Below are 13,136 nucleotides of genomic sequence, written 5' to 3' on the forward strand. Positions count from 1 at the left end.
AACAGCGTCTTCCGTCGTGCAGTGGGCTTGCCGTGTGGGTTGCGGCGTGGAAGAGCTGCGGTGGTGGTTGTGAGGTTTGGGTAGGGTGGCTCCGTGCGGTGGACCTACGCGTGATTGGATTTCATGGAGTGGCTCTAGGTGGAAGGGTCTCTTGCCGTGCGATCCGCATGCTCAGCGTCTCACGTGGTGCAATGGTTGCCCGTGGTTGTTGACCTCCACGTATGAGTGGGACGTTCTCACGGTAGTGGCATGCTGCTGTGACTGAGGCCGAGACGGAGGTGATGGCGCACGGTAAGGTTTGAGCCTTGGTGAAGGTCATTTACTGGGCGTCAGTTTTACGTGCGTGGAGATGGAGGTTGGCGTCGAATTAGGAGGGCTGGGTGGTTCATGCGGCTGGTTGCAGCGAGAATGGGTAGTTTTCCAAGTCTAAAATGAAAACGTATGTCTATATATGGGTGAATCGGTGATAACAAACCCTAAAGTTTGAAAAGAGAAAGACGTGCATGGGGTACTGCCGTGCATGGGGAAAAAATAAATAAATAAAACAATAATAATTAAAGTCCAACAATAAAATTATTCATTAAAGTAAAAAGCAAATTTAAAAACAAACACCAATTAATATCACCAAAGCACATCAAAGTAAATTTCACAACTTAAGAATTATAAAATAAATCCAACGAAAAAATCCGATAATTTTAAAACAAGAAAAATAATATTTAAATTAATTAAAATAATCTTCACTAAAAAAAAAAACACTAAAAAAAAATACGGGGTATTACATATGTTGTAGAATTCTACAAAGATATGAGAAAACAATGTCGTCTACTTTTTGAAAGACTACATTCCAACCCTCCCTCTTGGACCGAAATTCATACTAATCTTATTAAACAAATAAAGACACATGTTAAAACTCTTCCTTGTCTTGGTATTCCTACTTCTAGTTCCTTTAAAATTGTTGAAACAGATGCTTCTGACATTGGTTATGGTGGTATTTTGAAACAAATTGTTTCGCTAGGCTTATCTGAACAAATTGTTCGCTTCCATTCTGGAGTCAGGAACACTGCACAGCTTAATTATAGTACTATTAAGAAAGAAATTTTATCTATAGTACTATGTATTTCTAAGTTTCAAAGTGATTTGTTAAACCAAAAAATTTTATTACGTATTGATTGCAAAAGTGTTAAATATGTTTTAGAAAAAGATGTTGAAAACATTACATCAAAGCATATTTTTGTCAGATGGCAAGCTATTTTAAGTGTATTTGATTTTAACATTGATTATATTAAAGGATCTGAAAATTACATTCTTAATTTTCTTACTCGTGAATTCCTACAGAAAACATGAGCGGAAAAAAGGCCAAGGGGAAGAAGATTGCTACTCCTCCCCTAATACCTGATACCAAAATTGTTAAACATGAGCCTCTTACCCTGGCCAGTGTGGCCACCCCAATTGATATTTCTAACAGGTTTACTACCCTTGGTAGCATTCCCATTGTTAAACCTGTTTCCTTTTCAATTGTTGTTTCTACGCCTTATGATCCCTACGCCAAACCTATTAATTCTACTTGGTATTACCCTGCTTCCAAAACTGAGTACCTCAAAAAAATGTTTTCTCAGAGCCTGTTTTATGTTGAACCAAATAGGTCCATATACACAGATTCTTTCAAAACTGCTACGAGTTATTTTCCACCAGGTTTTCATTGGATTCCTGAGAATCCAGCAAAAAACCTTCAATACTATTATGCTATTCTAGTACAAACTGATTCTCTTGTTATTACATCTATCTATGACAAGATCGATAAGACTAAGTTGATTTATCATAGTGCTTATATATTAAATATTATTACCAAAGAAAAATGGGGATCCCATCCTTATACAACGAAGAGGTTCCCGAATGATGACATTGTTTATTGTTACTACGATTATATTGATGCATGGTTCAAATTCATGTTGTTTCAGACTTTAGAGATGTCACACTCTTGGTTTCTGAATTTTAACAAAAAATTCAAAACTGAATTTCCCCTTTGGTTGATACGATGGTGCCATCAATTTGGCCCTATTCTCGAAGTCTTTCCTGAAAAACTTTAGAAAGCTATCAAATGTTTTGCCACCGTTTTCAAAATGGACTAGCATAATAAAACATTCCCCTACTTCCAGCATTTTTGCAAGAGATACAAAGTCCCTTGGATATTAAAGTGGAACTACGATCGGAATGGTGACTTGTTAGTCTGATTCTGGTTTGTTAAGTGGTGGGACAGATTTCCCCACACACAAGATGTTATTGAAAATGTTGCTCGAGACTTTACTCAGACTACTCCAGACCTGAGGAGTGTTGAGGAATTTTCGCCTGTTAAACAAATCGCTTTGCCTGAATATCCAAACACTCAGGCCATTACTTCCGCTAAAACCGCAACTTCTGTTAAATCAGATAAATATAGCAAATCTTCCAAATCCAAGGAAAAGAAGAATCTAATCCAAGGATTAACAAAAAAAGGATTTGATTTATCTACTCTCTTTCTTTTGTCATACATAGACACACAAAAGCACACGTAGACATAGTGTGGAAAAACCTGTACTGATACTTAAATGTATGCATATTCATGTCTTAAATCTATTCAGACAAAGTGCTAGCCAGATCTATGCAATAACACCAAAATCTCAATTTGAAGCTTTCATATAATCACTTATAAAGCTCATGTTCTCCTAGTTTCTCCTAGCATGACTCATTTGTTTTTGAATCTATAGATTTCTCTCCTTACTCCTATTTTTTTCTCTGTAGATCTCCTAATCTGTTCTGAGTATTGGAGATGAAGAAGGTGTCCATGGATTTTTGAATGAGATCCAGATGGTTGTTTTTTAGTTTTTATATTTAAGGATGGGGTTTAGAAAGGCAGTCCTCATAGAATCAAAGTTGTTTGAGATAGTGCATGCAGGAAGTAGAGCATTACGTATCATTGAGAGGGGAAGAAATGTGACTAAAGAGTTGGTAATCAGTTTCACCACTGCGAGATGGGTTGTGTAGTCTCTTGAAGGCTGTGGTCAAACGGATGCCAAGAAGGATTACATTAAAACTTTCAGTTATGGCAGTAGTGCCTATATTGCTCATAGATCCTCTAATGCTTTTGGTAGACATATGGCCATTGTGGAATATAGAGGTGGTGGTAGGAGAAGTATCATCATAGTCCCAGAAGATGTTGGAGATCTAGGTTGGAGAAGGCTGGCGTTGGAGATCCGTGAGATGAGTGGTGGTGGGGTGAAAGATGCAGGGGAGAAGCATGGGAGGGAGGTGCATAATCATCTTCCTATTCAGAACAACAACTCTACCAAGACATATGCTGAGGCCATAGCTGGTGTTGGTCCAGCCATTAGAGGAGTTGCTAGTTGTTCATTTTTTGAATTGAAGGGCAATGATGGAATTTTGAAGGAGAAGGCCAGAGTGGAAAGCTATGGCAGAGATGTTTACACAAGAAAGGATGAAGGCTCTCTGATCAAGGGGAGAGTAGCTGAGAAGGTTTCCTTACTTAGAATAAAGGAGGAATTGATAGTTAAGAGGGAGAGGCTCACGAGGTTAATTGATAGCATTGATCTGGATCTGGGTAAGGACCAAGGGTCTGAAGTAGTACGTGGAGCCACTGAGGCTTTGAGAACACAAGTGGCTGGGTCCAAGAGTTTGGGCCAACAGAAGGTCACAGGGTGGGCTGGTCAACAGGCAGGCCCAGCAATGCATGAGGCTGGCCTGAGAAGCAGGCCTGGAGACGGCAAGCCTGGAGAAGGAGGGCCCGAGAAGCAGACCTGGAGATGGAGGGCCAAGCTCTCAAGCCCATCTACGTACGAGTTTGGGTCCTCGTCTGGCACTTCCCTACTGGCGACGGACACCCATCAGATGGGGCCACCAAAGACTTGATCGACGGGGGCAGGCAAACAGGTGGCTAGCCTCCCGGACGAGGGGGGAGTGACGGTGGCACCGCCGTCAAGCCTTAAGGAACCTGTTATGGTTCTCGAGGCAGAAAATGCCGATGAATTTGGTCCAACAGTCACGGAATCCCCACAGACTATGCCGATAGTTGAAATGATAGCCCTCCCGAGATCGAAAATGGACTCTATTGAGGTGAGGGGTAGTAAGGTTGACACAGAGGCAATAAAAAGCCTTTTGGTGGTGGTTCCTTTCGATGGTGAGGCTGACACAGAGGCTGAAGGAGAGCTTGATAGTGTAGGGACAACATACACAGTCTCCTTGGTGTGTGAAAATAGTGTTGTTAGGAAGAACCACTCCCACTGGTATCCCTGCATCCGTTTAAGAACAGCAATTCTCAGGCTTCAAACTGGGTTTTGAATAAGGCAAAGGAGATGCAATTCAGTATGGGGATTTTATGTGATGGTTTTGAGGACTAGCTCATTGCCCTCTTTGCAGCTATAGAAGCTGGAAAGAACATTTTGGGATCACCCAGGAAGCTCGTATCAGCTTAAAAGCGAGCAAGAGAACTCCATAGAGTTGACTGGACAGTAAATGATGGAGCAAGTGGAAAGAGCTCTAACTGGGGAAGAGTGAGGGGAAGGACAAAGGATGTGGTTTTAGGAAACCAAAGATTGTTTCTTGGAACGTAAGGGGGCTGAATGAGAAAGACAAACAATTTATAATTAGAAATCAGCTTCGTAAATGGAAGGTGGATGTTGTATGTCTACAAGAAACGAAACTTACAGTTATTTCTCTGCATATCATTAGAAGTTTGTGGGGTTGTAGTTAAGTGGGATGGCATGGCATTATTTACCGTCCATTGGAACATTCGGGGGCATATTAGTAATGTGGGATAGGAGAGTGGTCGAGAAAATGGAGGATTTCCTGGGAGATTACGTGGCGGCATGCTCGTTTAAGAACGTCTTAGATGGGTATCAGTGGGCATTCACTGGAGTTTATGGGCCTAATCTTGATCGGTCCAGAAGTTTACTATGGGATGAGTTGGCCAGTATTGATAGAGTTTGGGACTTACCTTGGTATATTGGTGGTGATTTCAATGTTACTCGTTTTCTGAGTGAGAGATCGGGTGATTTGGGTTTCAACCCATCTATGGTAGATTTCTCTAACTTCATCTCTGAACAAAATTTACATGATCTTCCTCTTGCAGGTGGCTCCTTCACTTGGTCTAGCAACCGAGATCTTCCATCTTGGTCAAGGCTAGACAGATTTCTTATCTCACCGGATTGGGAGGCTTATTATCCAGACCTCATTCAAAAGAGATTACCCAAGTTATGTTCGGACCACTTTCCCATCCTTTTGAATTGCGGAGGCATTCGAAGAGGTCCAAGATACTTCAAATTTGAGAACATGTGGTTGAAGTCAGATGGTTTTCTGGACAGAGTGCGTCAATGGTGGTCATCTTATCAGTTTCATGGCAATTCTAGTTATATTCTGGCTTGTAAATTAAAGTCTTTGAAAAAGGACTTGAAGGAGTGGAATGTTCAAGAGTTTGGTAATGTGGAAAGCCAAAAAATTCTCCTCTTGGAGGAGCTTAAGGATTTGAAGGGTGTGGAAGAGGAGAGGGTACTATCTGAAACTGAGCGGGCGCGCAAAACTCAAGTGATTGCGGACATTGAATGGATCTCTCTTTTGGAAGAAATATCTTGGTGACAAAAATCACGTGCTTTATGGTTGAAGGAAGATGATAGATGCACCAAGTTTTTCCATCAAGTGGCCAATCGCATAGGCGGAACAATGCTATAGAAACTCTGATGATAGACTGGGCAGCCTCATCCATCCAAACCGAGATCTCAGAATACATTGTCAATTACTATGATAAGTTGTTTTTGGAACAGTTTTCATGGAGGCCGAGACTTGATGGGCTGGCTTTCGATGTTCTTGATCCGCATGCTTTGGAACAACTTGAAAGGCCGTTTGAGGAGGAAGAGGTCAGATTGGTAGTTAAAGTTATGGCGGGCGACAAAGCCCCAGATCCTAATGGCTTTACCATGGCCTTTTTTCAGACTTGTTGGGATGTACTTAAAGAGGATATCATGGGGGTTTTCCACGAATTTCATGGAACTGAGTAGTTCGAGAAAAGTCTCAATGCAACCTTTTTAGCACTCATCTCTAAAAAGACTGGAGTAGTAGAGGTGAAAGATTTTCGTCCTATTAGCCTGGTGAGTGGGTTTTACAAAGTTTTATCCAAAGTATTGGCGAACAGGCTGAGCAAAGTGATGGAAAGTTTGATTTCAAAGCCTCAAAATGCCTTTGTTAAAGATAGGCAAATCCTTGACTCAGTACTTATTGCGAATGAATGCCTAGAGAGTCGTATCAAGTTGGGAGAGCCGGGACTTCTATGCAAGTTAGACATGAAGAAAGCTTATGATCACGTCAATTGAGGATTCTTACTTTATATACTTGAGAGATGTGGCTTTGGCATTAAATGACATACCTGGATCCATTACTGTATCTTTACGACTTGTTTTTCTGTATTGGTGAATGACATTTCAAAAGGCTTTTTCAAAAGCTCCCGAGGATTGCGACAAGGGGATCCCCTTTCTCCTCTTCTCTTTGTTTTTGTAATGGAAGCTTTTAGTAAGATGATTGCAGGGGTAGTGGCGGGCGGTTTCTTATTAGGATTCTCAGTTGGTGAGGCAGCCTTAGGTTCGCGCAACATCTCGCATCTTTTGTTTGCTAATGATACTCTAATCTTTTGTGATGCCAGACATGAGCAAATTCGAGCTTTGATGGCTCTTTTATTATGCTTCGAGGCCATGTCAGGGTTGAAGGTGAATTTGGCCAAATCTGAGGTAGTGCCAGTTCTTTTTTATATAAAAAATAATGTATACTTTAACAGATTAACTACTAGTCTCATTTTAATTTTACAATTTTCATTAGGTGCACTCTTTTTTTGAGCTTGACCAATTAAGCAATTAATATAAAAAAAAATTTATTAACCTTTTTTTTATTAAATTCAAAAATAAAAGTTTGGTTTCTTAAACTTTTTGATGTATTTTATTACATGTATAAATATAGCATGATGAAAATAAACAACATAAAGGCAAAACCGCTTTGGTTTATATTTTTTTATGAAAAGAGTCGAATTTAGACAATAAAGAGAGAATTATATAGTAAAAAACAATTGGTTTTGAACAATAGATGTCTTTCACATCCAACTATAGAACTGAATACCCTATCATAATTTTTTAATGGTAGTTCCAAAAAAACGTACTTCCATATAAAAAAAACAAATTCGTAATAATATTTGGAAAAGGAAGGGGTATTGGGTAGCATTAAAAGTTTTTTCATTAGCGAAATCTCTTTCCACAGGGAATTCAAAAAGTTTTTTTGTACAACAAGAATTAAATAATTAAACATTGGAATAATCTGGATCTATCTCTGACTCTTAAAAGAGTCTAGTTTTGAATTTCGTTTAGAATTTATACTAATTTATATAGAAAAATATTTTTATATATAAATTAGTATATCTATATATAAATAATTTTCAAATAGGAAAGAACAAATATTTATTAGAAAAGAACAAACATAATATAAGATCTTTAATCCAAATTAATGATTCGTTGAAACTAATTTTTTAAGTTTAAAACTTGTTTTGGAATTTTCTGAACACTCATTTTAAAAAATAATTATCAATATATATAATCCTTATCCTTATATATCCCTTATATACCTCGTATAAAATATCCACCTAAATGCGACAAGAAGCTTTTATCAATGGATATTTTATACGAGAAATGTATCAATTTTGGTCATAAAAAAAATAATAAAAAGAAAAAAAGAACATTGAATTGCGGTAAAAACTATGTGTACCCAATGTGGAGAGTTTGGCGTCCATCTTGGACTGCAATATATCTCAGCTGCCCATGACATATCTTGGTCTTCCGTTGAGTGCGACTTTTAAATCAAAATCCATGTGGGATGATGTACTAGAAAAAATGGAAAGGAAATTTACCAGTTGGAAGCAGATGTACCTATCAAAAGGGGATCAGGTGACTCTCATCAAGAGCACTCTTTCCAATTTACCAACATACTTCCTCTCATTATTCTCGCTCCCCGCCAAAGTGGCTCATTTCGTGGAGAAGCTTCAACGTGATTTCCTTTGTAGAGGGATAAATGATGAGTTTAAATTCCACTTGGTAAAATGGGTCACAATTTGTTCTCCCACCAAAGAAGGAGGCTTGGGTCAAGGCCGGCTCAATGGTAAGGCCATTTAGGCCATTGCCTAAGACCCCACTTTATGTAAGGCCCCAAAAATAAAATGAAGTATTTTTTTTTTTGAAAAAAAACCATTTTATTAAATAAATTTTTAAATAACTTTTATAGTTTTCAATGTGTGCAAGGTCCCATTATACTAAATTTAATATTTAATACAATGAATTTTTTTTATAAGTAATACAATGAATTATTTATATTTTAAATAATTTTTTTAAGATCTTGCTAAATTGAGGCACAAAATCTGCATTAAGGCCTCATTTTAAGTTGTTGTAAATATAAATTCACAAAAACTGTATTTAAAGATTTTAAATAAAATCTCATTTTATTGAAAATTTTGAAAATATTTCATATAATAATTTATATTTTATTGTATTATAATTATGAATGATTCACTTAAATTTCGCCTTAGGCCTCAATTTGTATTGAGCCTCCCCTGTCTTGGGTATTCGGAACTTGGAATCTTTCAATAACGCTTTGCTAGGCAAATAGTTATGGAGATCTCACAATGAACGGGAGGCCTTGTGGCGAACTGTCATTGCTTTGAGACACAGAGAATCGCGGGGAGGTTGGTGTTCTAATGTGGTGAATGGGCCTCATGAAGTTGGACTTTAGAAACATATTAGAAGAGGTTGGGACACATATGCAGCATACTTGTTTCAAAGTTTGAAATGGAGTGAAGGTAAAATATTGGCATGATTTATGGTGTGGAGATCGGGCACTCAAGGAAGTGTTTCCTCAAGTTTTTGGCTTAGCAAGAAGAAAAGAGGCATCAATAGCGGATTTGGTTCTCATCTCCAATGGTCTTCCACAATGGAAGATTACTTTCCTTAGAGATGTACAAGACTGGGAAATAGATGAATTTTTGGTATTCTTTGACCAGGTGTACTCCACTCGTGTGTTGGGGGAAGGTGAAGATAAGATTAATTGGCGCCCTTCCAAGAAAGGAATTTTCACAGCCTATTCTTTCTACCATTCTTTGACCATGCACACCTCAGTCCGTTCTTTTCCATGGTAGCTCCATCTGGAGGACAAAGGCACCTCTAAAGGCAGCTTTTTTTGCTTGTATAGCCTCTTTGGGGAAGATTCTTACTATAGATAACCTGAGGAAATGCGGAATCATAGTTACAGATTGGTGTTATATGTGCAAGAAGTGGGGCTGACCATCTATTACTACATTTTGAGATTGCCAGGATCTTGTGGAATGAAGTTTTTGCTCGATTGGGTTTAGCTTGGGTAATGCCGAAAATGGTATGTGACTTTCTAGCCTCGTCGAGAGGTATTCGGGGCAACCCTCAAATTGCATCCATATGGAAAATGATACCTATATGCCTATGGTGGTGCATTTGTAGGGAGAGGAACACAAGATGCTTTGAAGATCAAGAACGATCGATGGAAGAGCTTAGAATTTTGTTTTTCAATACCTTGCTTCATTTGTTGATTGTAATTGATTTCCATGGCATGACTTTTCATGAATTCCTTCTATCTCTAAACTAGCGCGCATAGGCGTTGCTCTTGTATATGTCCTGTATACTTGGGCATTTTGCCTTCTTTTGATCAATAAAATTTTGTTTATCAATAAAAAAAAACAAGTAATTGCAGAACAATGATAAAACTGATAAGAATAATCCGATACTGAGTCAGAAGCATCATCTGAAGTTTCAGTTACTGATCCCTACAGTAATATATTTGGACATGATTCAGAAGACACTCCAGGACTATCTGATGACTGATCCGTTGGCAGAAATGAACAAAATACTCAGAAGCACCAAGTGACTACCGTCCCCAAAAAACTGATTGGTTGCCTGCTTTTCTGACATGATTCTTCTGCCACTTGTACTAATTATATTGTTGAACAATTTGAACTGTTTGCTTTTACTATATACTTTGTTAAAGGCTCCTCCTTCGCCTACAAAAGGAGAGCTTGCCTCAAGAGAGGGGATCATCTTCTTCTTTTTCTCCTATTACGCCTTTTCATTTTGTAATTTTCTCAAATTCCTACACAAAATATAATAAACAATTTAACTTTTAAAATTTTAAAATAAAAGTAATATTAAATATTATATTATAACAATATTTTATTCAACTTTTAACAAAACATTTCATCTCATCTCATCTGAACTGTACAACTGAGGCAACTGCCACCCACTAATTTATTCTAAATATTTATTAGGTATTAATGGACAAGAAAAAAATATACCATTCATTATTTAAGACTTTAATAATTGGTCATTGCCCTTGTTGATCGGATCTTCGTATGTCCCAACTCTATTAATTTTTTTTGGGAAAGAAAACCCTATTAATTTTTTTTGGGAAAGAAAACCTTTCATGTTTCAAATTCTAATTTTAAAAACCCTCGTAAGAGCATTGGCATTAGACTTATCAAATGAGTCCAATATTTAAAATTTGATAAACTTATGTTTAAAATCACTGTATTGAATTCACCAAATACTAAAATCTGAAACTTTGAGCTATAGTGCATTCCAATTCATTTTCAAATTTAAAGACTCACTATTCACACTCTATAACTATTATTTTAATTACTTAAATTATTATTTCCTAATTTTGAGCCACAATATATTTAAGTTGGGAAATAATACTTTAAGTATCAAGTTAAATTATTAATTAATATATAGTTAGTGTAATTGTAAAATATGAAAAAATAAATTAAAAATATTATTACTAGAAAAATAATATTATATTATTATTTTGACTAATCTATTGGTTAATCTAATATGGAGTTATGGCTATGAGAGTTTTGGATTTAAAGAAAATATATACTTTTCATCAAATTTTAAAAATAAATTTAATGAAACCATATCAATATCGTATCAATTTTGTAAAATAATCGGAAGAATAATAATACTAACAAAAAAAATGAGAGCCGACAAGAAATAAATCTCCTTCGACTTGGATTACACGTGGCACGAGAAGATAGGAGAGACCCTCTTGATGGGGCCATTCCGAGGGGTTCTCCTCTCTTTAATCCTTCGCTTATCCTATGCTTATTCTCGGTGTTGGTCGTAATGAGATATTGAATTTATATAACTAATAAACTACAATTTCTATTAAATTATAAGATTTTAAAAATTTATAAATAATTAATATCTAACTAATTAATATTTATCATAATAACAATATATTATATGCCTACATATATTATTAATACATATCCATAATATGATAACATATATCTATTTCATATATGGTTTCCACATATTAGTATGTGAAATTATTAAATCTTATCGATTAATTATTGTACAAATTATAAAATATAGTTATGAAGTATATTCAATATATAAACATAAGTAATTAAGTTACATATTATATATTTAATTAAAAAGTGCTATACTTATTTTATTAGCTAATATATATATATATATATGTATATATACATAGGTGTATGTATATATTTATCAATATAGGAATGAGTTTTAATCGAGTCGAACTAACGAGTCGACTCGAGCATAAACGAGCGGGCTTTAACGAGTCTTAGCCGAGTCAAGTCAAGTTTTGTCGGATATGTGTCATTTATTAATCGAGTGGATATCTTTTCTCACGGGTGAGTTTTTTTTTCCACGAGTTGAGTTCAATTCGAGTTTAACTGGACGAGTACCGAGCAGGGTATCGAACAAATTGATTCATTTACAACCCTAGGTCCCTCATTACCCGCTCTAAGCTTAGACAAGATTCTTTTTCAAAAAAAATTATTTCATTGGAGGGGAAATGTAATTTTTCATTTTTTATTAAAAACTAAGAGACTATATAAATTAGAAGTTTAAAAAATTAAAAACTCAAAGGCTTAATTTTGAAAAATAAAATCTCAAAGCTAGTGAAATAAACTAGGTATCTAGTCAACCACTAGGGTTTGGCTCAAGTGGTAATTAAGGCTTTGGTCTTGGTGGTATGCTTACTTTATATCTAAGGTTCGAAACGTTTTGGGTGCAAACAATTTTTAAGGAACATCAGAGTGAGCTCTTGAATTATCTGAATGTACTTGCGGAAAACTCCCTACCGTTTGCACCCTCAAGATTAGTCGAGATTTTATTTTCGAACACCAAGTGTCCATAAAAAAATTCTCAATATTCGATCTTAATCGAGAGAAATGCACCTTATACCTTTAAGATAGAGTCTAAACTAGAAATATATATATATATATATATATATATATATTTATTTATATATGAAGTAGCACATACATTAGAAAATAATATAATTCTAATTTAGAAATAAATAGATGACTATTTTTTACAGTCTAATTTTATTAAATAATGTACATTAGTTTTGTCCATAGTGGAGATTCCAATAAAGTTTAGGTTTTGATCATCCTACACTACACATATTTTAACTTTTTTTTTTTATTTTTAAAATTTTATTCCTATTAAATTTTGAATTTTTCTACTTATTATTTTTACACCACATACTTATTAAGTAAAAAAAATAAAAACATAAAAGATCTTATGTATAATAGAAATGATGAGTAAATTTCTTTAAAATTTTTAACCAGATGTTAAAGCTTAAAATAAAAGAAACAAAATAAATATGAATAATGCTTATGTCGCCACATAGCATTTAATTTTTTTTACATTTTTTTCTTTTACTATTAAAAAAGTAGCTATTAAAAAAGTGGTATTATTTTCATATTTTTTAAAAATATTAAAAAATATTAAAAAAACATAAATTAAAAAATTAAAAAGGGAAATTTTGCATACTGGTCGATTCCCTAGCAGCACTCAATAAATATATCATCAACATAACTTCCCCTGGACGACACATGCATTGAGCCCCCCGTGTCCAACAAATTGTTGTCTTGTCCATTTAGCGCATTATTCCAGTCTAACGAAGTCAATGTACCGAACTTGGATTTCATTCCAGTAACCGTCTTTCTCGATTTTGGTTCATACAAATCACAAGAGATGTTCAACACCAGTGAATCTTTCCAGATT

Source organism: Juglans regia, chromosome 10, assembly GCF_001411555.2.
Source record: "Juglans regia cultivar Chandler chromosome 10, Walnut 2.0, whole genome shotgun sequence".
Taxonomy (NCBI): Eukaryota; Viridiplantae; Streptophyta; class Magnoliopsida; order Fagales; family Juglandaceae; genus Juglans; species Juglans regia.